This window comes from Salmo salar, unplaced genomic scaffold (assembly GCF_965601325.2).
Source record: "Salmo salar unplaced genomic scaffold, fSalSal1 ptg000414l, whole genome shotgun sequence".
NCBI lineage: Eukaryota > Metazoa > Chordata > Actinopteri > Salmoniformes > Salmonidae > Salmo > Salmo salar.
In genome coordinates, this window is record NW_027675380.1 from 985,756 (window position 1) to 991,755 (window position 6,000).

The following is a 6,000-nucleotide window of genomic DNA, read 5'->3' on the forward strand; positions in this document are numbered from 1 at the left end:
AAAAAAATATTCAAAAGATTGGTCCTTGGATACAGAGGGGTTAAACACTAAAGTTACCGTCCATCTAGTGAAGAGAGGAGAACCGGACAGAGGTAGCCAGCATCCGTCAACGAGAGAGGGAGGATAGGATAACTAGGATGCTGCTGGTAGAGTAGCTAGCTAGCTTACCCAGCTGTACCGACTAGCTAGGATAACTAGGATGCTGCTGGTAGAGTAGCTAGCTAGCTTACCCAGCTGTACCGACTAGCTAGGATAACTAGGATGCTGCTGGTAGAGTAGCTAGCTAGCTTACCCAGCTGTACCGACTAGCTAGGATAACTAGGATGCTGCTGGTAGAGTAGCTAGCTAGCTTACCCAGCTGTACCGACTAGCTAGGATAACTAGGATGCTGCTGGTAGGGTAGCTAGCTAGCTAGCTTACCCAGCTGTACCGACTAGCTTGGATAACTAGGATGCTGCTGGTAGAGATGCTAGCTAGCTTACCTAGCTGTACCAACTAGCTTGGATAACTAGGATGCTGCTGGTAGAGTAGCTAGCTAGCTTACCCAGCTGTACCGACTAGCTAGGATAACTAGGATGCTGCTGGTAGAGTAGCTAGCTAGCTTACCTAGCTGTACCGACTAGCTAGGATAACTAGGATGCTGCTGGTATAGTAGCTAGCTAGCTTACCTAGCTGTACCGACAAGCTAGGATAACTAGGATGCTGCTGGTAGAGTAGCTAGCTAGCTTACCTAGCTGTACCAACTAGCTAGGATAACTAGGATGCTGCTGGTAGAGTAGCTAGCTAGCTTACCTAGCTGTAACGACTAGCTAGGATAAATGGGATGCTGCTGGTAGAGTAGCTAGCTAGCTTACCTAGCTGTAACGACTAGCTAGGATAACTAGGATGCTGCTGGTAGAGTAGCTAGTTAGCTTACCCAGCTGTTCCAACTAGCTAGGATAACTAGGATGCTGCTGGTAGAGTAGCTAGCTAGCTTACCCAGCTGTACCGACTAGCTAGGATAACTAGGATGCTGCTGGTAGAGTAGCTAGCTAGCTTACCCAGCTGTACCGACTAGCTAGGATAACTAGGATGCTGCTGGTAGGGTACCTAGCTAGCTAGCTTACCCAGCTGTACCGACTAGCTTGGATAACTAGGATGCTGCTGGTAGAGTAGCTAGTTAGCTTACCCAGCTGTTCCAACTAGCTAGGATAACTAGGATGCTGCTGGTAGAGTAGCTAGCTAGCTTACCCAGCTGTACCGACTAGCTAGGATAACTAGGATGCTGCTGGTAGGGTAGCTAGCTAGCTAGCTTACCCAGCTGTACCTACTAGCTTGGATAACTAGGATGCTGCTGGTAGAGATGCTAGCTAGCTTACCTAGCTGTACCGACTAGCTAGGATAACTAGGATGCTGCTGGTAGAGTAGCTAGCTAGCTTACCTAGCTGTACCGACTAGCTAGGATAACTAGGATGCTGCTGGTAGAGTAGCTAGCTAGCTTACCTAGCTTTACCGACTAGCTTGGCTAGCTAGCAGGACGTTCGTCTGTCGTTTGTCTCGATGATGATGACGAATCCGGTGAACCACAAAATGAAACAAGGATAGAGAGTGAAAAGGATCTGGCTACACTCATACTGTCCCTGACCGTAAAGCAAAAAGCTAATTGAACAATAAAGTTTGGCGTTTCAACACTGTAACAAACTCCATCGTTATTCCCCAAAATTTACCTTAGTCCACTCTGCGCGTAACCGGACAATATTCTTGGTGCCACACAGGACGTGGACTCGGACAGTTCCAGAACGCGGACATGAGCAGTGCAACACAATCAACTAAGCCCAGTCTTTACAGTGGGTTACATTAGTAATATTCATTTTTTATTATTATGTTAAACAAACGTTCCACTTTTTTTATAACAATATTTTGAGATCTAGGCCCATATCCAAAGCGTCTCAGAGTAGAGAAGTGGTCGTATAAGTGCTGTGAATAAAGACATTTGACACTTCCGGGAATAAATTAAAGCTATGCATGAAGTCTCTAGTCCCACCTAGTCGGCAGATATTTAGAACACCTCGTGAGCTGTCCTAAGTAGTTAAGAGTTAACAGCAGGTGTCTTGATAATACAATAGAATAATGCAGCGAGTCAGTGGTTCCTGAGCCACATGTAATTGCTTTGCAGTAGTTAAAAATAATGTTTTATATCTCTATATGGTCAATCCATAAATAATATATGTCTTGTGCTTTTGGCAATGATTTATGTATAATACTTATGTATAACAAGTGATACCATGTATGTCTCCAAAGCGTTTTGTCTTCATTTTGGCAGATTAATTTATGCTAATTTCTCAAGATTAACTCAGGTTTTCGTCCAGCGGCTAAGGAGTTGGAGCTGTGGCAGGAGTTGGACCTGTGGTCCAAAGGTGGCTGGTTTATATCCCGGGCCGGGCGCTGGAAAAAACGTGAGGAATTGATCTGACCCCTGGAGGTCTGCTGGGTTCATATCCTCTAAACATTCACCTTTCATTGATCAGAACTCTAGAGGTTCTTCTTCACTGAACCCCAAAATATATATCACTTTTAGTGGTTCCATATATTAAGGAAGTGATAGAAGCCTTTTTGGTTCTATAAGGAACCTTCTTTTCTGAGTGTAAAATTAACACGTTTTTCTTTTGATTATTTAATTATCCACATCATGTTATTTCAAGTTCTCCCTTGGGAGCACAACATCACATTGTTAAAAAAATTATCCTAAATTTGGCATGGCTATAAATTGGGCAATTGAAGACATCTAGGGCGTAATCTGTGTTCGATGAAAATGAACATTGAATGCAACGTTATGGGCAACATTATTGGCAAGGGACTTGATGCCTACTATGCCAAAGCTATTTAGAGTTGTTAAACGGGTGTGAAGAGTGTGTTGATATAACGGGAATATTGTCAAAATTCTTCTTGTAACAACGATCAGAATTGGTAAAGAAAATATGCATTCCATTATATTAGGCAATAATTAAGAGTAGGCAAAGTGGTCGTGTCATGTGAAAATTCTATCAAATGTGTTACATTGCAACGAGTACAGTCAGGGTGCCGTGGAGCCCCTGCAGTACCTCCACAGACCCCGGATTGAGAACCCCTGATTTAGCAGATGCTCTTATCCAGAGAGATTTACAGTAACTGCATTCATCTTAAGATAGCTATTTATTTTGGAAATAAAGTTAATAAATTCTTCATAAAATTGTCATCTTACCTCTTAGCTTTGGTGTCATGTCCCCCAGAGAGATGCATTTTAGAGGCAGGGCCCCCCTCCTCTCTCTCCCCAGAGAGACTCATTTTAGAGCACTGACCCCTAAACAGAGATCCAACATGTTGATTGTGGTCAACACAGGGACAACTAAACAGAGATCCAGCATGTTGGTTGTGGTTAACACAGTGACAACTAAACAGAGATCCAGCATGTTGGTTGTGGTTAACACAGTGACAACTAAACAGAGATCCAGCATGTTGGTTGTGGTTAACACAGTGACAACTAAACAGAGATCCAACATGTTGGTTGTGGTTAACACAGTGACAACTAAACAGAGATCCAGCATGTTGGTTAACACAGTAACAACTAAACAGAGATCCAACATGTTGGTTGTGGTTAACACAGTGACAACTAAACAGAGATCCAGCATGTTGGTTAACACAGTAACAACTAAACAGAGATCCAACATGTTGGTTGTGGTTAACACAGTGACTAATTCTTGAATGTCAATTGTTCTCATTCATTCATTATCTCTTTGAGAAATATATTTTTAACAACTTTCTCTTTTACTTCTCTACATTCATGAAGAAAAAGATGTACTATTTACTCCATACATTTTCCCTGACACCCAAAAGTACTCGTTACATGTTGAATGCTTAGCAGGACAGAAAACGGTCCAATTTGAACACTTATCAAGAGAACATCCCTACTGCCTCTGATCTGGAGGACTAACTAAACAGAGAACATCCCTGGTCATCCCTACTGCCTCTGATCTGGAGGACTAACTAAACAGAGAACATCCCTGGTCATCCCTACTGCGGACTCACTAAACAGAGAACATCCCTGGTCATCCCTACTGCCTCTGATCTGGAGGACTCACTAAACAGAGAACATCCCTGGTCATCCCTACTGTCTCTGATCTGGAGGACTCACTAAACAGAGAACATCCCTGGTCATCCCTACTGCCTCTGATCTGGAGGACTCACTAAACAGAGAACATCCCTGGTCATCCCTACTGCGGACTCACTAAACAGAGAACATCCCTGGTCGTCCCTACTGCCTCTGATCTGGAGGACTCACTAAACAGAGAACATCCCTGGTCATCCCTACTGCCTCTGATCTGGAGGACTCACTAAACAGAGAACATCCCTGGTCATCCCTACTGCCTCTGATCTGGAGGACTCACTAAACAGAGAACATCCCTGGTCATCCCTACTGTCTCTGATCTGGAGGACTCACTAAACAGAGAACATCCCTGGTCATCCCTACTGCCTCTGATCTGAAGGACTCACTAAACAGAGAACATCCCTGGTCATCCCTGCCTCTGATCTGGAGGACTCACTAAACACAAATGCTTCATTTTTAAATGATGTCTGAGTGTTGGAGTGTGACCCTGGCTATCCGTAAATTAAAATAACAAGAAAATTGTGCCGTCTGGTTTGCTTAATAAAAGGAATTTTAAATTATCACTACTTTACTTTTACTTTTGATGCTTAAGTATATTTTAGGAATTACATTTACTTTTGATACTTAATTATATTTGAAACCAAATACTTTGACTTTTACTGAAGAAGTATTTTACTGGGTGACTTTCACTTTTAATTGAGTCATTTTCTATTAAGGTATCTTTACTTTTAGTCCAGTATGAGAATTGCGTACTTTTTCCACCACTGTTCTAACGTTCTAGAGACATATGAGCCACAGTTTCAACAGACATTTTGTAACTGCGTGGGCTACAAAGTTACTTTCAGTTTCATATAAGGAAATAAAACAACGGTCACAGGGTGAATTTGTTTTGCATTGCCCGGCTCCCCGGGTGCGCAGAGTTTACGCATTTTAGACCATTCCATTGTTCCTTAAAATAAAACTCCACTCACCTGTAGCACCGGGCCATGCAAAACGAACTTCCCACTGTCGCAGGGCACTGAGACACAGAGTTCTAAACCCAGATGCGTTTCTTCAAGACATCTCTCTTACATTATTTTAGCTAAACATATAATTTACTGGAAACCAAGTTTAGCTGTGTTTTTTCCTCCAGAATGTGAGTTACTGTAGGACTATAATAATTGTTAACAGGCCTACAAACCCAAAAGGTTTTAATTATTTGAGAATGTTAATTTGTATGCCTCAAATATTAAACTGTCATAAAATATTTAATGATTAGTTGAATCAGGTGTGTACGTGCTGGTAAGAACAAAAGGATTGAGAAACCCTGAGATAAACATAAAACCATATAATGTAAAAGCTCCTCCACCATCTTTACCAGACGTTTTACTGATAACATGTAGACCTACTGATTAGTTTCCACTTTGAAAACTGCTGTCTGTCAGCAACTCAGCTCAAGTAGCAGTTCTACTAACTAGTAATATCTCATTCCTAGTATTCATTCTCTTACTCTGTCCATTAGAATAGATTATTGTTCAGAAATACTTACTTTATTTTTCAATAATCTCCATGTAGTGTTTTCTGCTCTGTCGTCTCAAAATGGATCCTGAACAAAAGAACAACTTTACTTTCGGTTTCAATCAGCCGTCTCCCCACCCTGAAAATAAAGTGTTTTATTGGTATCTTCCACTAGATGGCAGTAAATACCTGCTGTAACTACACTTTATAACTATGTGTTCTGTTTCATACAGGCAGTGTCCCAGAGTTGGATTGCTGATCTAGGATCAGGTCCCCCTCTCCATGTAATCTGATTCATTATGATCTAGGATCAGGTCCCCCCTCTCCATTTAATCTGATTCATTATGATCTAGGATCAGGTCCCCCTCTCCAAGTAATCT